Genomic DNA, 10,329 nt, shown 5'->3' with positions numbered 1-10,329 from the left:
TCCAAAGGCTCCTAAATGAACCAAGCCAATTGCTACTGTCCACCTTACCTCAACCCTTTTCCTGTCCGTTTTTCCCGAGGTGCAACTCTGGCACATCCCTGTGTCTGAGCTGGCGGGCTCCCAGGAGTTGGTGAGCCAGTAGCAGGGGGCTGTAGAATCTCCTCATCTGTGGAGGGCACTCAGTGGCATTGTGTGATGGTGCTTCTGTACAGGTATGCCTGGATATCATGAAATAAGTCCCCAAATTAAACTCCTGTGCTTTGCTCAGCCATGGGACACTGTGCTATTCAGATGTGTGGATGCAGCACTTGTTCGAGAGGAAAGTTGATTTTAATTTGCACATGAACTTTTAGAAGTTGTAGAAGGTGGTCCTTTGTGATATACCAAATTATTAGGAAATTAAAATTTAGATTGGAAGCTCCATGTAGCTTCCATTACCCTTGTAGGGAATCACAGACTTCATGACTACTGAAAGACACTATAATGATTTGAGAAAATTTATCCAATGGCTTAGACACCATTCGGGCACAAGAGAAGACGTCTGCAGGTCAGACACCTGCTCAGCAGTTCCCACAGCTCAGCCTTCTGTTGAGCAGTTGCAGTGACAGAGGATCACATTTTGGCTAAGATTTCCACTGTGGAGCGTATCAAGCAGTGGACATCACCCACTGAGCCAGTACCGCTCCCCATGTGAGTCTGTGGATGTTCACATCCACACTTCCCATCCAGAAACACTTTACCTGATGTAAGACAGGACAACACAAGACCTGTGGTCCCACCAACAGGCCATGAAACCATTCACAGAAGTTTGAACCCCCATCCCTCCATCTCTGCTGCACCCAGAGTGCTGCAGGACCTTTACTGTCCTGCTGAGCAACAGCCCTGCTTAACACACGGCATCTCTTAAACCAAGACAGGCAGAAGCCTCTGGAATGGGGTGGTGAGAATTCATCTATTGCAGAACATCAACACAAGCACTTCTGAGAGCACCACCACTGTCCTGCACATCATTTCAGACAGGGCAATAAGCAGCAGTTTAAAAACCTTCCCACCACCCAGAGTGAGGATCCACCGGCAGAGCTGTCCTCCCTCCCGTCACAGCCGAGGCTCTCCTGGTGATGGAAGGCACCTATTCCCAGGCTGCCACAGCTCATCAGGCACTCCCAGTCCACCTCCAGGAACCCACTGGCTGTCCTCCCTGGCTCCCTAGCCCAGCCCACCTCCTCAGTGCTCCCCAGGAACACACAGATGTGGAGCCACCAGCTCAGCCCCCATGGCCACAATGCTCCACACAAGGACAAGGAGTTGCTGTAAAATGGATCCAGTTACATGGAACGCAAAACAGACAAAAAGAAAATCAACTCATCCAAGGTTTTGTGCTCATTCCTCAAGAAAGAAGATCATTTTGCTCCCATTTCCTCCAATATTTATCACTCTAACAGTGCCTCACTGATGGGAAGAAGGAGCCTGCAAAGTTTTAGCCTGGCTTAAAACAAATCCATCTACAGCACCAAGGAGACTTCAACTACCATAGAGGGGGTGGAGACAGAAACATTCATTATTTAATGGAAAGCTTATCCTTTTTAAATGACAGTGATTAGTCCTAATTGGTTCAGGAGCTGGCATTACCTCAGCCCTGACATCAGCTCAGGAGCTGAATGCAAAGTCAAATTTCAGTTTAAAACTATTGAGATTTTAAATAAAAACTGTGGGTTTTTTCTTTGCTTTCCCTACACTAAGAACGTATTTGACAATGAATTGTGCAAATGTCTAATGAGTTAGGAGATTACAACAATTTCAGAAGAAAGGTGTAAGGAAGGCAGTAAAAAGTCGAGGACAGTGCTTTGAATAGGCTGCAGATTTCAAGCCCAAGGCTGAAAGGAACTGATGAAGGTAATTGTTATTGATGAAATTATATACAGATATATCTTATATCTTAACTATATCGCAGTAGCCACATGCTTTCTCATGTTACTGCTTTTATGCTTTACTGGTACCCACTTTACAGGGCCTGCTGTTCCCCAAACCACTGCAAGGATCTGTCCTACTGTTGGGTCAGGCAGCCGTAAAAGGGGGAAAAATAATCACTATTTTCCAGGCTGAAAAACTTTGTAGCTATGACAAATCCATTCACAAGACAGATCTAAAAAAAAAAAGGAAATTTTGAGAAAATATGTGAAGTTGAATGACTGACTTCTGTGGAACTGCCATCCCGAATTCCTGCTGAATATGCTCAGACTTTTGAATTTATTTTTATTATTAGCTGGAAGGCCACCGAGAGAACACACTAGTAGAGAAAACAAGTCCAGGAGAGGTTGATGCACATCTTTTTTGATAATTCAGAAAGAACCACTTGGCAAAGCCCTAACTGAAAACCACTCCACTGTGGCAAGGACCTCCCATTACCTTGACAGAGATTCTACTGGAGAATTGAGAAGTGGACCCTGTGTTGGAAACGGAATAACCAGCATAGACAGCACTCATTTCCCCTGATCCATAACAAAGGTTTTAAGGACCTGAAACAAGCCCAGATACTCCTCCAGAAGCACGATGGTGAGAATATGGAATTTGTATTGTGGTTCAAGTCTCTTAAGGAAGCCCTTCTAGGGGCCCTGTACCCTCGAGCCCAGCGAGGTGGCCACGCTGCTCCACAGCTCGCTCTATGCTGTGGAAGCACAGGCGTCTATCAGGCTAGTGGGGGATCCACAAGGGGAAGATAAAGAGTATTTGTACAGCATAAGGCACCACGACATACACTACTGGGCTATTTGGTGTTCTAGAATAAATTTAGCTACATTTTTGTTGCACTCAAGCCTGAAGACAAAGTATTCCCTTCCCCAAACTTCTGGGCAAGTGGAAGAATGATGAGGCCCTTTCCCCAGGAGCCCAACATCACTTACCTGACCCTTCTCCAGTGGCAGCACAGCCGTCTTCACCACAGCGACTACTTTCCATTACACATCTATATCAGAGCATCTGTAAATCACGTCCCAACAGTACTGAAAAGTACAATCTGCCCTCAAACTTCTCAGCCACTAAAACCATGCAAACATCTCATGGTTTACTTTACTTTTCTATTACACCAACCCCTTTCCCATTCTGTGACTCCTTTATTTTTATCAGAGGCTCCTGTAATTTAATATTTTCTTTACATATTAATGTTTTCATAAGGCACAGAGCTCAGCCCATTTTAATAAATTAATTCCCTTCAACTCCAGAAGTAATTCCATTCTGATCATTAACACAGAGGTAATCCCCCACCTGCTGAAAGGTCAGAGCCTCTGCAGAGCTGCTCTCAGTGAGAAGAGCGTTCAGCATTTCAAACTGGAAAGAGGCTGCGGGAAACAGTCAGACACTACACACACAGCCCACACACACACAGCCCACACACACACAGCTCCCTTCCCAGTGCCCCCTGACAACCCCTGGGCCCAAGTAACAGGGGAGAGATAAAGTCCCCACAGACAGTTTCTAAAACGTGGTGGAAAAGACTCAGCCCTGCTCTCACCACAAAAGCCCTGAAGTATCCTTTAAAAAGGCTGCTCTCTTCACCACTATTATTCTTCTTTATGAAGTGTCTTGTTAACCAATTTTATCTTTACTCCACAGTGGTTTGACATGACTTTCCCTACTTTGAAAAAAGGATTTTTATATTTTTTTTCTGTTACTGCAAAGCAACAAGAGCAGTTCTGCATTTTTGTATGTGCTTGTTAAGATTTTGTTTGTGAAGAACTGCAGGGATGAAGTGATAGAGGGAAAAAAAAAAGAGGGGGGAAATACCCCAAGGGGAGTTAGCTGTGAACCTGCAGGGCAGTAACACATCACGACAGTCAAGAGACACCCAGGCTGTGCCTACACTGATGGCCAAGCCCTGAGGAAGGGAAGGGCCACTCCACTCTGCTACTGTGTGGAGTTTAAACACAAACATCTGTTAACCAGAAATAATTAGGCAAAAACAATTTTAGTACATTAAAGACCTCCTGTACTTGTGACAGAACACCAGCTGCATGTCAGCAGGGCCAGGGAGGTTCCACACCTCTCAAGACCAGCTCTGCTTGTTGTGGTGCAGTAAAACCTCTGCTCATGCAGGTCAAGTGACTAAACAAGCATACATGGAATGTTTAATACTCTCTCAAATAATGAGTTTTTAATACAATGTACAGTAAAATATATTTGCCTCATAATTCTGGGAATGCCTGGTGAGAATCAGCTGAATCTAAAAATGGCTTCATCCTGGCCTAAGTGGATTAAAGAGGATCTTCCCCTCCTCAGGGCAGCCCACCTGGCAGCACCTGGAGGTGTGATGGGCTCTGTTCTGGCAAGGCCATGCCCAGAGTACCACATTGATTGCAGGGTCCCCAGTCCAAGAGGGGTGTGAGGAATTGGGAGAGCCCCCAGAAGGCTCTGCAGGGCACAGGACCTTCTTGGAGAGGGCAGGGACCAGGCAGTGCTGGCTGGCAGACAGGGCAGCCCCCGGCACTGGGGGATCAGGCTCCTCCTGGCTGGGGCAAATGATGGAGACAGGGACAGAGCTGCAGCACAGGGTGCTCAGCTGGGACGTTCACAGTCTTATTAAAAATTATGTCTGTTTTGGATACAGTAACAAAAATTTTGTTGCTTTAACAACATTTTGGATGTCAAAAAATTACTTGCAACCTTTCCTCAATCTGGTTGGAGACTAGAAGCTGTCACAGAAGTCTCAAGTTGTCTGCCAATATGAAGGTTATCTCCACTCAGTAATGTGTTAGGTGTCAAGAACTATGCTGAAAGCACATTAAAAAGCCTCAGTTGTCCAAAAATGATATATATTAAAAAAGCACAATAGGGACCAAAGATAACTAGAAAAACTCCCTGTATTTTGGAAGAGTGACAGAAAAAAACCCCCTGAATCTCTGCTAGGAATAGGAGTATCAGAAACAGAAATAACTGAGAAAACACCCAGTGTTTGAACAAATCAAAGAGGCTAAATTCAATGAATAAGTTACCACAAATTAGCTATCCAGAGCTGTCTCTCATACAAAATCAGGGAAATCTTACCCCTAAATGTGATGGCACTACAATGAAAAGAGAATTAGTGCTTTGACTTTGCAAAAGCTAGAAAGTATCACTTTAAAGTACAATACAGATTTGAGCTGCCTGGTACTACCAAACCTGAGCTTTACTTTGCATAACTGCTGGTATTGCCCTTTGGAAGCCGAATTCTTTGTCATCAGCTGTACCACGAACATCACTTTGTTTAACAATATGTATCTGCCTTGAAAGACAAGGCTCATTCAGGCCAAGTTCCTGTAACATTCACCCTCTACATTAAAATCATACAGGAAAAGTCTCTCACTACAAGAACGAATGACTGTTCTGAAATTCAGAAAATAATCACCACTTCAATGTACGTGGGTGAAGGTGGGTCCCCACTGCTCTTCCCCACTGAGTCCTACAGCAGTAAGAGGTTTACTTAATGCTGATGCATCAGATCTGCCTCTTCATTCCTAGAACACAATGCCTTGAAAGCCGTAGTCCACAATCAAGTTGCTCTATTTCTTTAGTGTTTTTCTGAAAAAAATTTAAATTCTTTCAGTCCCCAGGCAGGCAAGACATGACTGCATTTGCCTGGCTCAAGCTGACCACACTAAGCAGTTGAAAATGAACTGACCAGCAAAAGCAGCATTTTTGGTATTATCTTCTGTGGAGTCAGAAGGTGACTGACCCAGAGTTACAGGACTGACAAGGTCACTGTCAGCTTTGTGACATTAGATAATTAATAATAATTAATTGCTCTTTCAGAGAGAAGATGGGCACCCACACGTCTGACACCACGAAGAAGGCAGAGCCTGAGGAGGGAGCCCATGGTGGCCAAGCTGCCAGGCAGGGCCCCTCGTGGTTGTTCTCCAGGCACAAGTCATGCTGTGTAAGGCAGACCTGGTGTCATCTGTGCGCAGTGTTTGTGTTTTGTACAACACGAGTCGTTACCCCCCCCAAGACTCACCCTGCCAAGTTACCACAGTTCTGATTCTGCATCACTGAGTGCTGTGGTATGGCTCTATGGGCCACTCCACACATGATTCATTTCTGGTAAATGAATCAGAGATGAACAGCAAATCAAATTTAAAAAGAAAAAAAAATCTGACTTTCCTTGCAAGTAGGGATTTAAGAAAAATCTGAAAGACATGTCTTTTGAACTTTACTAATGGATCAAGTGACCTAAATCTGTTAACTACAAAAACAGCATGTGAAGAGACGATGCTTCTAAACTGTCTAAATCCACAATATCTGCAGCTCTGTCACAATCTGTGACAAATCAGCAGTGTGCCAGAACAAACACAAACAGCCTATTCTCTTTGGTTAACTCAACACAGACCCCAGGAAAAGGAAACACAAACAGCTGAAATTGCATCCTTGGCAGTCTCTCTGTTCTAGAGGGCACCCCTTCTGTCAGATCTACAAATCCAACCCAGGAGAGCTACAGACCTGTGCAGCTAAAAGTCAGTCTGAAGTAGAAGCTGAAGCATTGCAAGGTAAAATAAATAAATAAACAAATAAGAGAGAATTTGTAATGAAAGCAACTTTAAATAGAACATCTGTTCCTTTTTACTTCATGGCACTTCAACAAGCTGCTTTCATCACATACAAGCTACTGATATGAGCAAGGAAAAGAAGTTCCTAATCAAGGAAAACGACTGATAGTCTAAATCTGTAGCTTCTCTGATTACAAGCATTTCCACAATAAGCCCATAAACTGTAACACCATCAGTCCCTCAGACAAGGCAGAACTGACAAGACAGTGTTTTCACTAACAAAGCCACTTCCCTAATCCACACTGGGTTTCACAGAGCACTTTGATTCTTGTCTGTAATGGAAGACTTCAGTTAAAAAAAACACACCCCAAAAAAAGAAAAAAATCTGCTTTTCAAGATTCAAAAGATTACAAACTGCCAACAGAAATAATGAAAAGACAGGTTTTGTCAGTTGATACGTAGAGAACAGTTGTGTAAAAGACAGCTCAGTGCTTTAAGATGAACAATACAAAGAGCAGGCTAAATACAAGATATGCCACATCTTTGAGTGCTTTTGTGCATAGTATGAAAAACAAGTGGATGTGGTTTGCTTTTCTGCTTTTGGTGTTCAGCAGAAGAAAACAGAATATAAGCCTGCGAAAAGAGTGTGTTAAAATAATGATGGGCACATACATCACTCAAGAACTGTGGTTTAACTGCTGTTCAAAAAGCAGCAGCAAATCGCAGGGCTTACTGCAGCGGCCACAAGGTGGTAAATCAGGTTTCACACGGAGCTGCCAGCACTGCAGCACATAAATACAGGATCAGAGGCTGAGGGGACACCCTGTCACAGGGGCCACAGCTCTGGGCCAGCCCCACCCCAGCACTGACCAGGGCACTGAGCTCTCAACCACGGCACAAGGAGCTGCGGCCTCACTGGGGACAGACCTTACAGGTGATTTTGAGTGAAAGGTCCACGGAAAAAGTTTAAGTTTGGTCAAACATATTGAATGAGCAGTTCAGAGAAGGGCTAACTGAACACAAGGACACCACACCTGCTAAATTTCTGAGAAACAAACAGTGTAGTATTCTGAAGGAATAAAACTGTGTAGGGGTGTGGAAAAAGAACAAAATCAAAAGCTTTCTCAAAGGCACTCTAAGAATGGCAATAAAGGGGACACTGCTCACGTATCCAGATCATTCTGGCTATGCCCACAGACCACTAGATTTGGAACAACCTGCACTGATCTCACCTGTCACTGCCCACCTCAACTGACAAGGAACTGTCTTCAAACTAATTAAGCAATTTTCCCAAGCCTTGTTGTATTACTTGAACGCTTTCAGAAAGTAACTACCAACTACCACCTTCCTAACTCGGCCCCTGAGGTTTTATTTTTATGTTTTCCTGCATTAGGTTCTTTTAAACAGCTTTTCTCAAAGTGTAGAATTCAAGTTGTTATTGGCTGAACACAGATTTCACTTTAAAGCTGGTAACTGCAGCTTCTTCTTCAGAAAAAAAAACAGTTAATACAAATTATAATGACCAAAACTGCTCAGCAAAGCTCAGCAGAAATTACACAATCAGGTTTGGGAAGTGTGATGACATTAAAGAACTTTGCATATTCTCTGGAAGGATGGGAGAGCTTTCTGTCAGCCAGCCATCCAACCACTCTAACATGCTTTGGATCATTTTTCTGGGCACAGTTAAGAGTTTCTTACCACTGTATTGCCACTGTGATTTACATCCATAAAATCTGGCAGTAGCTACAAAAACCCAGAAAAAGCAGCAACTGCATCTCTAGCTGGAAGGCACTCACTGACACAATCAGTAACGACTCGAAGTCTAGCTGGTAAAAACTTAAAAGAAAAATGAAAATTAAGATTTAATGATAGAAATAAATTCGAGAAAGCTCAGCAACATGAAGAAAGGATACAGGAGAGAAGGACAGCTGAGGAAAATGACAGGCACAACTCAATGGAATTGTTACCTTTAAAAAAGAATTATTATTATAGACAAGTATTGTACTACATTACCTTTTTTTCTGAGTATGTGTCATCATCCACCTCCATCAAAAATACAATCCCTTTTTGGTTGACAAAAAATACATGTGAAACGAAACAATCTGAGTACTAGAAATTGCTTTGGATTATGAAAAGTGAGGCAATGGCATGAGCCACATTTCAGTATCACAAATTCATTAAAGAGTATTAAAGCAGTTAAGTAGGAGTTAATAATTATTTTTAAAGAACCCATCTGTGTTTTTATCAAAAGAATTCTGAAGCATAAATTGACAATTCTGACAAAGATTTCAAAGAATGAACAAGATCTTGATATTCAGTAGGATATTAAAAAAATAATGTATCTATGGGTTAAAAATCAGTAAAACGTTGTGAATCAAAGCACCTCAAAAAGCGAGTATGTGTAGGAATTTAATTGGATTGGTATCCTGCAATCCCATGGCAGGACAAGTGTATGTGTAAATCACGGGGAAACCAGAGAGGGGCAGATTTTAAAGAGGAAATTTTTATACTGAGATTAAGAAGATGGTGATTTATGACCCCTAAGAAAATATAGGAATCAGCACCACACCAAAGGAGAAAAAACCCCAAACAAACAAACAAACAAACAAACAACAGCAATCACTAACTTCTTACATATTGTCTTTGGTTGTTTAATATCAAGAAATACTTTTTACAGAATATGTGGAGACTATTCTTTTGAAATTCATTCTATGTCAATACCTTCCCTGTGGCCTCTCTGGCAAACCAGGGGAGAGGCTTTACTTTCTCTGAATTGCTTGCTGTTTTCTACATTTTTACCACATTTCTCTTCCAAACTCAAATTTCTTTCATTTACAGGCTTTTGTACCAAAATGGTATAACTAGAACAGACTTTACATTGTATAGTGAAGGTATTTTTCTTGCATTATAAACTTAGAACCTACTAAAACAATTTTCCACAAGATACTATTGAACTTACAGCAGGATTTAGAGACAGGAATGAACACTTGCAATAATAATAACTAAAAAATAAAAAAGCAACCCAAAACATCCAAAGTTACATTAGCAAGGATTAGAAGTATTAACTTGAAGATTTTAAAATTACTGCTTTAAAAAGTCTTGTACCAGACAGGAGTTTTCAGCACCCAGCCAGAGGTGCTCAGTAGTTGAGGAGAAGGGACTGGGAAGGGCAGAGATGTTTAGGGTTTTCCCTCATTTCTTTGCTTGTCTTGCCAATTAAGCTCAGAATGTTTCCCAGGTGTATGACAAATTTAAGGGATGGAAAGTCACATACATGTTTAGTGGTATTTCAACTGGACTCTGTACAGCATCTCCAATGTCTGAATCAAAAGCGTTCTGAGTAACGTCAGATAAGAGTTAATAGGAAAAAGAAACCAACAGAAAGGCTATTGATACACCTTTAAAAATGTAACACAAAAATAATTAACCACTGATTTCTTGGCATGTAAAAGTTCTATACAAATTTTAAAAATTTTATTTGCAGGTACTAACCTCTTGAAAAGCTCACTCTGTATTTACACTAATTCTTTTAACAAGTTTATCTCAAATTAAAGCATATTTAAAACAATCATGATTGCATTAACTTTTCTGCTTTAAATTATTACCCAATTAGTGCTTTATTCACATTTTAAAAACTTGTACAATTTATTACAAATATAAAACAGTGCAGTTTTTCATACATTATCCCAACTCTGAGACAAACACTTAAAAGACATGAAAAAATTTTGATTTCTATAAACATAACATTTGCATTACTCATACCCCTCTCTTCACTGTCCTCCCATAACCCCGATTTAAAAAGATCAAACATACAACA

Source organism: Pithys albifrons, chromosome 14 (assembly GCF_047495875.1).
Source record: "Pithys albifrons albifrons isolate INPA30051 chromosome 14, PitAlb_v1, whole genome shotgun sequence".
Lineage (NCBI taxonomy): Eukaryota > Metazoa > Chordata > Aves > Passeriformes > Thamnophilidae > Pithys > Pithys albifrons.
This window is presented reverse-complemented; position numbering follows the sequence as displayed.